This window comes from Arvicanthis niloticus, chromosome 3, assembly GCF_011762505.2.
Source record: "Arvicanthis niloticus isolate mArvNil1 chromosome 3, mArvNil1.pat.X, whole genome shotgun sequence".
NCBI classification, from domain to species: Eukaryota; Metazoa; Chordata; class Mammalia; order Rodentia; family Muridae; genus Arvicanthis; species Arvicanthis niloticus.
Window position 1 is genome coordinate 109,455,010 of NC_047660.1, and position 14,615 is coordinate 109,469,624.

Consider the following 14,615-nt stretch of genomic DNA (forward strand, 5'->3'; position numbering starts at 1 on the left):
AAAGTCCTGGGTATCTAAACCAAGATTATCAGAGTGTGCTCATCTGTTGTAGGCTATTGCAATACAAGTCTCATGTCAGGGTATATGGCTCAAGATGGCTGCAAAGCTGATAGCCGCTTTCTGCTAAAAGTCAGCCCCCAACACATCACCACCCACATCTGTTCCCTTACTATCACCCTCAAGAATGGGGGTGTGTGCACGCACGAGCGTGTGCGCACGCGCGCACACGCACACACACGCGCGCGCACACACACACACACACACACACACGCTCTTCCCCTCCAGTCACAGGCTACCCCTACATGCTATATTACCATAGAAGTTCCTCTGAGAAGCCTCTCTAGATGAGGTGCCTTGCTTTACATATGTTCATTTTTTTCTTCAGTTTCTTTTAAAATTAACTTGGTTGTGTTTGTTTTAGAGACAGAGTTTCTCTGTGTAGCCCTAGCTGTCCTGGAAAGCACTCTGTAGCCTAGGTTCACCTTGAACTGGGAGATCTGTCTGCCTCCTCCGGAGAGCTGGTATTAAAGGTGTTTGTCACCACCGCCCAGCTTTTGTTGGTTTTTCTACACAAGGTTTCTTTGTGTGTAGTCCTGGCTGTCCTGGAACTAGTTCTATAGACAAGGCTGGTCTCAAACAGAAAGATTCGCCTCCTGAGTGCTGAGATTAAAGGGGTACACCACCGCTGCCCTACTAAAATTAACTTTTTATTATGGAGATTTCTCTCTCTCTCTAAAGACAGGGCTCATGGCTTGGAGAGATGGCTAAGCAGTTAAGGGCACTGGCTGCTCTTCCAAAAGACCTAGGTTCAATTCCCGGCACCCACATGCCAGCTCACACCTGTTTGAAACTCCAGTTCCAGGAAATCTGACACCCTTACACAGACAGAAAAGCAGACAAAACACCAATGCACATAAAATAAAAATAAGTTGTTTTTTTTGTTTTTTTTTTTTTGTTTTTTTTTTGACAGGACTCATTACAAGTAGCTCTGGCTGACCCTAGAACTCAATTGGTAGATCAAGCCAACTTCCAATTTACAGAGATTCACCTGACTTTGAGTGCAGATTAAAGGTGCTACCATACCTAGTGGAGAATTTATTTTGAAGACAGGATTGCACTGAAAGCTCAGGTCAGTTTCCAACTTGCAGCAATCCCCCTGCCTTAGATTCCTGTGTTGTACATCACTATTTCCTGCTATTATGTTGATTCTGCCTGATTCTTCTGAGGAAGGTGAGGCAGAAGGATACAAGTTCAAGGCCTACGTGGTCTACAGATGAGTTCAAGGCCACTCTATGTGTGCAATTTAGTGAGACCTTATCTCCTTATCGAAATAACACCAGCACAAAAATAAACTAAAGCTAATCTTAGTTGTCAACTTGACACACCCAGGAAGAAGGAGCCACCATTGAGGAATTGCCCATCCTGTGGGCATGTCTGAGGAACACTTCGATTGCTACCTGATGTGGAAAGGCTCTGTCCACTACATAAAGCACCGACTGAGGGGGAAATGGATTGTGGGCAGCACCATGCTTAGGCAGGTGGGTCCAGGCTGTCTAAGTTCAGTAGCTGACTTTTTCTGAGCTATGGTCTTTCTGAGCATGAGAGCTAGTCAGTAACTAGCCTTCTTCGCTGGTCTCTGCTCCAGTTTCTAGCCAGGTTCCTGTCCCAGCTTCCCTTTCCTCCCCAAGTTGCTTTTGGCCGAGGTGTTTTAAACAAACAACCAAAAAAAGCAAGGAAGAACTGAGCAGGCTTTTACAAACCCACCACCTACCTCCAATGCCTCAGCTACAGGTAACAGATCAGGTGATTTTCAGACATTTTTTGGCCATGGGTCTCAGTAACATACATTTTACAGGCTATCTTCCCTCCACTCCACCAGTAGCTTTGATTTTAAAATTAATTAGTTTAAGCCAGACAAAATCCAGCCTGGAGGGGGAGTCAGTATGACGTCCTGCTCCTAGCTGAGGAGCTACGGGCACCTGAGCGCAGCTGAGCCAGGGAGTCAGTGGTCCTCTTTCTCTACATCCTTGCCAGCATCTGCCATCACCTGAGTTTTTGATCTTAGCCATTCTGACTGCTGTGAGGTGGAATCTCAGGGTTGTTTTGATTTGCATTTCCCTGATGACTAAGGATGTTGAACATTTCTTTAGGTGCTTCTCGGCCATTTGAGTTTTCTCAGTTGAGAATTCTTTGTTTAGCTCTGTACCCCATTTTTAAATAGGGTTGTTTGTCTGGAGTCTATGTTCTTGAGTTCTTTGTATATATTGGATATTAGCCCTCTAGTTTAGTTTCAGTGTATCTGGTTTTATGTGAAGGTTCTTTATCCACTTGAGCTTTGTACAAGGAGATAAGAGTGGATCCCTTTGCATTTCTACATGCTGACCTCCAGTTGAACCAGCACCTTTGCAAGCTGGTACAACCACTCTGGAAATCAGTCTGGCGGTTCCTCAGAAAATTGGACACAGCATTACCTGAGGACCCAGCTATACCACTCCTGGGCATATACCCAGAAGATGCTCCAACATATAACAAGGACACATGCTCCACTATGAACATAGCAGGCTTATTTATAATAGCCAGAAGCTGGAAAGAACCCAAATGTCCCTCAACAGGGGAATGGATACAAAAAATGTGGTACATTTATACAACGGAGTATTACTCAGCTATTAAAAATAATGAATTCGCGAATTTTTTCTTTTTCTTTTTTTTGGTTTTTTGAGATAGGGTTTCTCTGTATAGCCCTGGAGTCCTGGAACTCACCCTGTAGACCAGGCTGGCCTCGAACTCAAAAATCCACCTGCCTCTGCCTCCCAAGTGCTGGGATTAAAGGCGTGCACCACCACCGCCTGGCTATTCGTGAAATTCTTTTTTTTTTTTTTATAGTTTCTTTTTTTTTTAAATATCTATTTATTTTATGTATGTGAGTACACTGTAGCTGTCTTCAGACACACCAGCAGGGGGCACCAAATCCCTTTACAGATGATTGTGAGCCACCATGTGGTTGCTGGGGATTGAACTCAGAACCTCTAGAAGAACAGTCAATGCTCTTAACCACTGAGCCATCTCTCCAGCCCTATTCGTGAAATTCTTAAGCAAATGGATGGAACTAGAAAATATCATCCTGAGTGAGGTAAACCAATCACAAAAAACACACATGGTATGCACTCACTGATAATTGGATATTAGCCCAAAAGCTCGCAATACCCAAGATACAACTCATAGACCACATGAATATCATGAAAAAGGAAGACTAAAGTGTGGGTGCTTTGGTCCTTCTTAGAAGGAGTAACAAAATATTCTCAGGAGCAAATATGGAGACAAAGTGTGGGACAGAAACTGAAGGAGGAGTCATCTGGAGACTGTTCCACCTGGGTATCCATCTCATGTGCAGTCACTAAAGGTAGACCCTGATGTGGATGCCAGGAAGTACATGCTGACAGGAGCCTGATATAGCTGTCTCCTTAGAGGTCTGCCAGAATCTGACATATTCAGAGGCAGAAGCTCACAGCTAGCCATTGAACTGATCAAGGGGTTCCCAATAGAGGAGTTAGAGAGAAGACTGAAGGAGCTGAAAGGGTTTGTGGCCCCATGAGGAGAGCAACAATACCAACCAACCAGAGCTCCCCAGGGTCTAAACCACCAGCCTGGGAGCACATAGGGAGGGACTCATGACTCCAGCTGTATATGTAGGGGAGGATGGCCTTGTTGGCATAGGTGGGAGAGGAAAGCGTTGGTCCCATGAAGGCTGGACACCCAGTGGAGGGGTGGTGGAATTTGAGGGTTGGGAGGTGGGTGGGTGGGGGCATATCCTCATAGAAGCAGAAGGAGGGGGGATGGGATAGGGGGGTTCTTGGGTGGGAGGAAATGGGGGAAGGGGATAACATCTGAAATGTAAATAAAATATCCACACACACACACAAAAAAAAGCCTGTAGATCCTGGAAGACTGAGTCCACTCCAGTGGAACCCCGTGCATGCATCGAAGAGAATGTGGTCAGCACAAAGTGGACTTGATAGGATTTTTGTTTTTTTGTTTGTTTTGTTTTTTAAAGGAAACAAAGTTGTTTGGGTTAGGGAAGTAGGGGTGAATATGGGAGGAATGGGGATGGGTTAAAATGGTCAAAACACATGGTATGAAATTCTCAGAAAACTAATAAAGAGAAAACCTGGTACATGCGTGTGTGTGTGTGTGTGTGTGTGTGTGTGTGTGTGTGTGTGTGATGTGTCCTTGTGCTTGCATAAGTCAGTTCTCTCCTTTACCTACCATGTGGTTCCCAGGGATCCAACTTTGGTTGCAGTTTGGCAGCAAGCCCTTTACCTGCTGAACCATGTTGGTGTTGGTGGCCCCTTATGGCTTTTTAAGATTAATCTCCTTCCAGTATGATGCCCTGATAAAGCGTGAATTGAAGAGGGTGGGAATTACATTTAAAACTTAGATCCACACACTAGACATACATAATAAATAAACTGGAATGAAGGTACACTGAAACAATGTTTCCTACTTGAACTTGGGACTTTGGAAGCACAGTTGGTTCTCTTAACCATTGAGCCGTCTCTCCAGTCTTATTTCCTACTTTATTTAGTCTGTTTTATTATATTTGTTATTTCTGGCTGGGATTCTCTAATTGATTTTGGACATAACATTGAAAGCACTGAGTGAATGTTCATCCAACAATGTCTATGCAAAATCGCTGGCACCTACCTTCTTGTCAAGCACTGTTAGCCAGATCTGCCATCTAGTGGTCATGCCTGGATCTGACTGTGTCTTTCTCTTTCCTAGAAGGCAATGGGGTGCCTGGTGCTAGTGATAAAGAAAGCAAACTAGTGCAGAGTGGATCTAGGGGCTCACGCTTGGAACCCTAGCTCTTGGAAGGTGCAAGGAGGAGGATGAAGAATTCAAGGCTAGCTTAGGCCAGCCTGGGCTACATGTGAGCTTGTCTCAAAAACTAAAAATGACTGGTCCAAGCTAGGCTAGGTACCTTACAGTGAGGTAAAAGAACTACTCCCTGGCCACCAGAGCTGTTCTGTATGGTAGTCACTACTGAAACTTGAAGTACAGTTAGTGTAAAACCGAGTTTTGTTCCATTTTTATCTAATTACAGGTAAAATTACTTTTTGTGGGACGAGGAAGAGACAGTGAGGTCATGGTAGCTGCACAGTAGAACACTAGCCTGGCATATGTGAGGCCCTGGGTTTCATCACTGGCTTCAGTTCCTGCACTGGGGAAAATGTGCTAAGACCAATACATCATTGAGGATCCTGATGTGTCACAGAATTGTCAGAGGCAGAGCTGGAAAGCTGGGAGCCGGTGGTAGGAATTTGATAAACACTTGGAACACAGTACAGGCCTGGTGATGGTGAGGCCTGTGGTAACTACCCACCAGGTCAGGGTGAGAAGCCAGTGAATGTGGACGCTTATCAGAGAGTAAATTTCTTAGATATATACGAGGAATGTGAAAGGGAGCTTCCTGACTGGGAGGCTGAGAGAGGGGAGAAGCAAAAGGTAGAAGTTATCCATAGCCTAAGAGCAAAAGATGGGTGGGCAGTGGGGGGGGGGGGACCCCGATCCCGAACACTCCAAACAGGACTGATGGCTTAAGAGACCAAGATACAAGGTGGCATTGGGCAGGGAGTAAGGGTCCAGTGTGATCCAGACCCTGCTGGGAATCCCAACCTAGACAAATTCATCCCAACAGGTCCTGGTTGGTACTGAAACACAGACTGAGATGGAGTCCATCTGAGTCACCGGGCAGGCTCCCTCCAGACCTGTAACAAGGGACTTTTCAACTTTGCCCCAAGCACCTGACAACTACTATTTTGAATCCTTACAAACACATTCTATTATTACCTTTCTCTGTATAGACACAGCCACCAAGGCACAGAGTAGTTAGGGACCGGCCGCAAGGTCCCACAGCCACAATTATAACTTGGAGTTGGCTAGTGACTCCCCTGGGGCCTCAGGTTACAGCTGGCTCTCGGGTCTGGAGGGAAACACCCCCCCCCCCCAGGGGATTTGTACTTTTTCACAAGCACCTCAGATGATTCCAATGGTCGGAGGAGATGGACCCTGGCCCTAGCTGTGCGTTTGTGGATGCCAGACAGATTCTAGCTTCTGGTTCCACAACTCACTTCCATTTCTAGCTGAGTCTGTTTACAGGGTACCACAGGACTGTCTTTTGTATAAATGGAATAACCTAAGGCTTCATGTAACCAGAGGTGGGGAAAAAAAAAAAAAACAGCATGATAAGATCAGATTCATTTGTAGGTGCAGCTGCAGAGGAGGCAGGCCTATGCCCCACAGGCCACCCTGCCCCTCCTGGGAGAAACTCTCCACTCTTCCTAGAACTCACTACATAGCCAGGGATAACCTTGAATTATGGGTTCTCCTGCGTTGCTGTGCTGGGATTAGAGCCTAGGGCTTCTTGTGTGCTATGCCAGTACTCTACCGAAACAGCCACACATCCTCAGGGGTTCCTTCTTCAGAGTTTCAGTGGCTCAGGCTGGCTTTGAACATTTGGCCCTACTGTTTCAGCATCTCTAGTACTAGGAATTGCCAATGTGTGCTGCCCATTTTTTCTTTAGGAAAGTGATAAATAATGCTTATGAACAATAATGTTAATTGTTATGGTGCTATTATGTAGCTCGGGTTGTTTGTCCTGGAACTCAATACATAGACCAGGCTGGCCTTGAACTCACAGAGATCTCTGCCTGCCTCTGCCTCCCGAGCACACACTGTCAATTTCTAACTTAAACCTTAGTATTTTTCTTTGCCTTGTTTTTGAGACAAGATCTCACCTTGTTGCCCTTGCTGGCCTGGAATCTGTTAAGAAATCCAGGCTGGCCCTGAACTGACAAGAGATTCACCCAAATCTGCTTCCAGAGTACAAGGATTAAAGACGTGTACTACTACACCCAACAAAATCCAATGTTTTCTTTTTCTTTCTTTCTTTCTTTCTTTCTTTCTTTCTTTCTTTCTTTCTTTCTTTCTTTCTTTTTTTGTTTTTTGAGATAGGGTTTCTCTGTGTAGCCCTGGCTGTTCTGGAACTAACTCTGTAGACCTTTGCTGGCCTTGAACTCAGAAATCTGCCTGCCTCTGCCTCCCAAGTGCTGAGATTAAAGGTGTGCACCATCACTACCCGGCGAAATTCAATATTTTATTAACAGGATTTTTCCTCTTTTCTGTTCAAGATTTCAAGATGGAGTGACCTCTATAAATTGGTTTTGACATAAAATGCCTGTTGTTTCCTTGCTAGGATGCACATTTTCACCTAAATTGTCCCTGATGTCCAAACCTTATAGCGCTGCCTGGGACATAATAATTGTTTAATAAACATTTTTTCCTTCCCTCCTTCCTCCTTTTTTTTCTTTTCCTTTCTTTCTTTCTCCACCCCTCCCTTACCACCACAAGGTTTCTTCTCTGTGTAGCTCCGCTGCTTGGAACTTGCTTTTCAGACCATGCTGGGTTCAAACTCAAAGATTTGCCTGCCTCTGCCAGGACTAAATGTATTTTTCGTGAATAAAGCACAAGGCTCATTTGTAGGAGGAAGAACCTGTGTCCTCCCCCTCCCCCAACCTCACCCCCACCTGCCCTCTCCTCCTGGTTCACACAGGTCTTCCCAGTCCCACCCAAGAGCTGCAGGGCACTTCTGGCCCTGCAGGTGATGGGCAGGGCCAGGCAAAGGAGAGGAATGGGACTTTGTCTCTAGTACCAGAAAAGCCCTCTGAAGAAGGGCACCTTCTGTGAGGAAGCTAATAGACAAGGCAAAGTTTCACGGGGGAGGAAAACTCCAGAAAAGCTGCCTAGGCAGTCACTGAGCTATAGAGGGAATTTTGGAGTCTGCAGCAAGGCTGGAGGGAAGCACAGCCATGCAGACCCAGCCTCTTACTCCTGTCAGGTTCCCTGGACCCTCCCCTCCCCTTCAGTCTTTTGGCTTCCTCCCATTCAGGAAATAAACTTCGGCCTGGTATCTCTCACTCTCCACCCCTTCCTGACTTTCTGTTCCAGTAGGATTATGGGATTGTCAGAGAAATGCCAGACACCAAGTTCATGAATGTTTCCTGGCACAACATCTCCAAACAAGCAATGGAACTCTAGACATGTGCCAGTCCACCTGGCTTTTACGTGGGTGCTGGTGATCTAAACTCAGGTTTTCATGCTTGTGCAGTAAGTACTTGTTTTCATGCTTGTGCAGTAAGTGTTTTTTAAAGTTTACTCCAGGGTGGGAAGATGGTACAGTTGGTAGAGAGACTGCTATTTAAGCATGAGGGTCCAAATTTCATCCCTGTCCTGGGGAGGTGCAGACAGGCCCTTGGGACCAGCTGGCTAGGCAAGCCTAGTCTACCTGCCAAGCTCTTGCCTAGCCACTGCTCTTAGCAAGGGTGCGGTGTACTGAAAGGGTTAAAATTTTTCAAAATCTCCTAGCAGGCTGGGCAGAACCAAGAGTGCAGGTCAGCTTGGTCGTGAGCTCTGTGTTTCAGGAACTTGGCTGACCACAAGATAGATGGTTGGTTATGAATAGACTCTTAGAGAATAGCCCATACTGCCAGGCAGTGGTGGTGCACACCTTTAATCCCAGCACTTGGGAGGCAGAGGCAAGCAGATTTCTGAGTTTGAGGCCAGCCTGGTCTACAGTGAGTTTCAGGACAGCCAGGGCTACACAGAGAAACCCTGTCTTGAAAAACCAAAAAAAAAAAAAAAAAAAAAAAAAAGAGAGAGAGAGAGACAGAGACAGAGAGAGACAGAGACAGAGAGAGAGAGAGACAGAGAGAGACTAGCCCATACAGAATGTTCCCCATGACTGTTCCTTGGACCCTGTCACAAACCAAATAATGGATGGGCTGGGACTTTCCACAGGTACTCTCCAATAACCCTCCTTTACTCCCCCTGGGTTGTGGTATCCCCCCTGAGTTGTGGTTTTTGGCTTTAAATTCTCTCTGTCTCCAAAGCCCCGGGGGTCAGACCCCACTGCCCCTGTGTGGGTCATGGGTCTTGACTGCAACATGTTGATCTGTTGATTGAAATATACCTCTTGCTGACTGCATCAAGTTCGGTGTCTTGTGAGTTAATGGGTGGCTGAGAATTCCTGACACTTGGGTGAGGTCCTTTCTTCATGGGGGCCTTACAGTGTCAGGAGACAAAAATTTGAGTAGGAACTCACACAGCTGCTCCGCAGTGCTCAGCCTCCACCTGACTCAATCTCTAGCTATGCTTTTTTTTTTTAATTAAAAAAAAATATTGGGGGGGGGTGGGCGACGACAGCGTTTCTCTGTATAACCCTGGCTGTCCTGGAACAAGGAACTCACTCTGTAGATCAGGCTGGCCTCAAACTCAGAAATCCACCTGCCTCTGCCTCCCACGTGCTGGGATTAAAGTCGTGCGTCAACACTGCCGGGCCTAGCTGGGCTTTCTTATTGTGTTCTAGGGACTGGAGCGATGGCACTGGCTGTTCTTCCAGAGGTCCTGAGTTCAATTCCCAGCAACCACATGGTGGCTCACAGCCATCTGTAATGGAATCCAATGAAGACAGCAACAGTGTACTTCATAAAACAAATAAATTTCATTGTGATCCCTGTCCATTCAGAAGGTCAAAGTGGGCCTGAGGCTGTAGCAAGCACTTGGAGGATTCAGGCCTGTGGGTCCTGTTAGCCAGAGAAGGTGTCATGTGGGAAGCAGTCACCCACATACCCTCACGAACCCACACAGAATAAATGTAATTTAAAACAATTTACAAAGGGGGAAGTTGCTACTCATGGCAGTGTGTGATGTGTTTATAAAAAGAAAAGAGAATATGTCCTATGGGTGTGTGGAGAGGTTATAGGGGAAGGGGATGGTTCAGTGGGCTCATGCTGAGGCATCCCTTCCCCCTGAGGGACCAGCACACGACAGTATAGTATAGAATACAGTTTATTCAAGGCATTGGGAGGGGAGTTAAGAGGGTAGGAGAAAGAGAGAGGAAGAAGAGGAAGAAAAAGAAAAAGAAGAAGAGGAGGAGGAGGAAGAAGAGGAGGAGAGGAGAGGAGGCTGGCCATGAACACGTGGAGAGAGGGGCAAGGGGACAGAGGGGGAGCAAGAAAGCAAGAGAGGAACAAGAAATTAAGACAGAGAGGAGGGAGCAAGCAGTCCCTTTTATAGGGCCAGGCCTACCTGGTTGTTGCCAGGTAACTGTGGGGCGGAGCATACCTGGCTGTTGACCTGTAACTGTGGGGGTGGATTTTAGACAGAATGCTAACAGTGTGTGAATTTAATTCTGGTACTTGGAAAGCAGAGGCAGTAGAGCCTGGTCTACATAGTAAGTTCCAGGACAACCAGAATTACATAGTGAGGTCATGTCTCAGGGGAAAACAAAAAAGGAAACAAACAAAAAAATTAAAAGAGGAAAGTGTCTGGCTGGAGAGATGACTCAGCAGTTAGGGCACACTGGCTGCTTTTCCAGAGGTCCTGAGTTCAATTCCCAGAAACTATGGTGGCTCACAACCACCTGTAATAGGATCTTACACCATCTTTTGGCATGTAAGTGTATATTCAGATAAAGTATTCATATACATAAAACTTTAAAGGGAGGAGTATTAACCAGCTGTGGACAACACTTAGAGGTGACACTGATTTGCATCTATTAGCACGAGATAAGCAAGAGATAAGTTAAATGCAGGTAACATATGTGTGCTTCTACCCAGCAGCCTTTGTGCTCAGCAGAAACTAGACTTTGGAACCACACAAACCCAGGCAGTTGTTCCATAGAAAATGAAACTGCTACTGACTTTTTTTTTTTTTGAAATAGGGTCTCACCATGTCGCCCTGGCTGGCCCATTACTTGCTATATAGACCAGGCTGGCCTCAAACTTACAAAGATCCACCTGCCTCTACCTCCTGATTGCTGGAGTTAAAGGCATACCACCATACCTGGCCAATTGAACTTTTTTTTTGTTTTTTGTTTTTGTTTGTTTGTTTGTTTGTTTGTTTGTTTTTCGAGACAGGGTTTCTCTGTGTAGTCCTGGCTGTCCTGGAACTCACTCTGTAGACCAGGCTGGCCTGGTCTACAGAAATCCCCCTGCCTCTGCCTCCCAAATGCTGGGATTAAAGGTGTGCGCCACCACCACCCGGCGCCAATTGAACTTAAACAAATAAACCCTTTCAAATCTCATGAATGTGTGTATGTAAAGATAACTTGCAGAGTTGATTCTTCCCTTCAGATACAAGGGTTCAGGGATTGATCTCAGATAGTGAGGATTGGTGACAAGTGTCTTCACCCACAGAGCCACCCTGCCAACTCCCTTGAGAATGATTCTCACCTGGAGGCCTGGACTGACCTCAGATCCTTGTGCTTCAGCCTTCTGAATGCAGGGATTCAGGTGTGTGTCACTCAACCTGGCTTCTGCTGCTGTATTTTTTGTGAGTGAAAAGGGGTTGGACAACAGGAGCTAGGATCCCAGTTTAGTAACATCAAAATGTGCACCACCCTGTGGAACTGAGACCACACCGCTCTGAAGTGCAGAGATGACCACATGATGAGATCAAACAGGGGCCAAATATATGATGCGGAACCCACAAAAATCATTATTTTGTTTGTAAGTGGGGATACCTATATAGCCCAAGCTGGTCTTATACTTGCAGTGTAGCTGAGAATAATCCTGACCGTTTTGCTCCGACTTCTGAATAGAGAAGTTCCTAGAAAGAAATTGCATGCTCACCTGAGACTTGGAGCAGGCTGATTAAGAGACTAGAACTCCAGTGACTGTGTAGAGGGTGGAATGTTTGCCGGTCCAGAGCCTAATTACGATTTATCCTGGGTTACCTTCAACCCTTAAATAGCCATTTTTTGCCTACCTCTGTGTCTGACTTAACATGTAGTGACAGACAGATAAAACCCTTCTACTGAAAGATAGAAAAATCATAAGTTGATCCCCTGAACCCTACTCTTAAAAGCAAAGACATAAAAACCTGTAAGTCAAACACTGTGTTGCCTCAGTCCCAGGAAATTAGCTGACCATTTGAACAGATGGCCCTAACTAAACAAACCTTAAGATTCATGGTGTCAGGATGCTATGGGCCCGAGATTAGCCTGGCCGAGCTTTGAACTAACAGCCCTGAGACAGTTGGTGCCAGGATGCTAAAAGTTTGAGATAAGCCTGACCCCCTTGAACTGGAGCTCATGATATATAGTGTGAAACTAGTTCGAAATAGCCAATTATAAAGTGACACACCATCCATCTTAGGAATTTGAGATCAAATGTATCGATGACCTAGTGACCTGTTCCCCCTCCTTCCCCCTTCCCTAACTCCACCCCCACCTGGTTTGTAGATTCACCCTTAAAAGCTGTAAAGTTCTTTTGTTCGGGCTGCTGAATTCCGCGGGCTTGAAGGAAAGACAGCCCTGGCTAGCCAGTAAACCTCTTGCGATTTGCATCAAGTTGTGTTTCTCGTGAGTGATTTGGGGTGCGTCTGCAGTTCTCCACGGATAGGTGAGGTCCTTTTCATTTGGGTTTTACACTACCAACCCAAAGGCTGAGTATCATCAGACAGCCTCTGGGGTCTATTGCTATAGCTGAGATGTCTCCATTTTGCTGTAACTGCCTACTTAGTTTTTCCAACAGTGCATATGGAAAGTGCCTCAACTTACAATTTTTATAAAAACTCTATCGAATTTAGTATGGTTGTGTGTGTCCTCCCCCCAGCCTTGAGCAGGCCTGAAGGAGTCATTTACCACAGTAGACCAAAACAATAGGACCTAGGAGGCATTAGCAACAGGCAGTCTGCTACAGGAGCTAGAAGAATGGAGTCTGCTGAGCTTGCCTTGACACCTCCAGGCTGCTATCCCCTCAACCAGCCGCTGGGCTGGGCTGAAATGAGAAGAGACTCTGGAGGTGGGGCTTCCCCTTTATATGTGAAAGCAAAACATTAAACTTCAGGCCTTGATCAGAATATGTTGTCTTGGCCCCGCGTTTTCTCTCACCCTCTATTCCCCTTTCATTCTCAGCCTTCCTTTCAGGTGAACCCGTAGCTGCAGGCGGCTACAGTTGTGCATACCTTTAATCCCAACACTCAAGAGGCAGAGGTAGGCAGGTCTCTCTGTGAGTTCCAGGGTAGCCTAGTCTACATACTAAATTCCAAGCCAACCAGAGTTACATGGTGAGACTCTTAAAATCAAGCCAGGTGGTGGTGGCGCACCTTTAATCCCAGCACTTGGGAGGCAGAGGCAGGCGGATTTCTGAGTTCGAGGCCAGCCTGGTCTACAGAGTGAGTTCCAGGACAGCCAGGGCTATACAGAGAAACCCTGACTCAAACAAAACAAAACAAAACAAAACAACAAAAAAAAAAACAAAACAAAACAAAACCAAAACCAACCATCCTGTGGTGGTTTGAATATCCTTGGCCCAGGGAGTGGCACTATTTGGAGGTTTGGCCTCATCAGAGTAGGTGTGGCCTTGTTGGAGGAAGTGTGTCACTGTGGGCATGGGCTTTAAGACCCTCCTCCTCGATGACTGCATGCCAGTCTTCTATTGGCTTTCAGATGAAGATCTAGAACTGTCAGCTCCTCCTGCACCATGCCTGCCTGGATGCTATCTTGATGATAATTGCTTGAACCTGAACCTGTAAGCCAGCCCTAATTAAATGTCCTTATAAGAGTTGCCTTGATCATGGTGTCTGTTTACAGCAGTAAATCCCTAAGTAGATAACTCCCAACCCCTCAAAACATCACCAAACAATTACCACGCTGGAACACAGACTTTTGGATGACCTAAATTGGTTTTCCCTGATCATGGCCACATATCAGGCTCCTCTTAACCTCTCTGAGGTAAGTTACTTTATTTTTAACATTCCCAAAATACCTGGCATTGCAGGCTTCCGCCACTCCCACTGTTTATGCCGTGTTGGAGATGGAACCCAGGACTTCTTGCACCCTAAGCCAGCATACTGCCAACTGCAGTAAGACTATTTTTACTTCCCAGTGACTCATAGTGAGCTGTTAGTGTAAATACACCATGAGGCTTGCACAACACTGAAATTCCTTAACCTAACACACCCCTGCCATTAAGTGACACATGACTGATTCCAAGCAGAGCTCTGGAGTCTCATGCCTATGTTTGTATATTTGAAGTTTTAAATTTTAAAAAGTCAGCTTAAAAGCACAGAATTGTTAGATATTCATCACAGATTTTTTTGTGACTTAAAACTGATTTTTTTTTTTAATGAAATAAAAAGGTTTTAGAATGAATTGATAAAGGCTGGAGAGATGGCTCAGTGGTTAAGAGCACTGACTGCTCTTCCAGAGGTCCTGAGTTCAATTCCCAGCAACCACATGGTGGCTCACAACCATCTGATGCCCTCTTCTGGTCTATCTGAAGAGACCAATGGTGTACTCATATACATGAAATAAATAAATCTTTTACAAAATGAATTGATAATAAACATAGCACAACCATGTGATACAATAGCATCACTTAAATTTTCTTTTGTTTGGTTTTCCTGTGATGTGGATGAAACCTAGCTGGGTCTCTCACATGGAAGGCCAGAGATCTACCACTGAGCTACACTAAAGCTAAAGTTCTGCTGAAGACCAGTTAGTGACAAAAAAGAAAAAGAAAAAGAAAAAAAAAAAATTCAGTGAAATCGGACTA

At 45.6% G+C, this 14,615-nt stretch overlaps 1 protein-coding gene and 1 long non-coding RNA gene across 2 annotated transcripts in view; one reads left to right on the forward strand and one right to left on the reverse strand.

The window, feature by feature from the left end:
- Window positions 1–14,615, reverse strand: part of Pnkd (PNKD metallo-beta-lactamase domain containing) — a 74,719-nt gene that overhangs the window by 40,210 nt on the left and 19,894 nt on the right. The gene's annotated exons all lie outside the window — the stretch shown is intronic.
- LOC143441795 (uncharacterized) lies at window positions 8,025–9,573 on the forward strand. The gene is made up of 2 exons (XR_013109482.1): window positions 8,025–8,163; window positions 9,422–9,573. It is a non-coding gene; the product is annotated as an uncharacterized LOC143441795 (long non-coding RNA).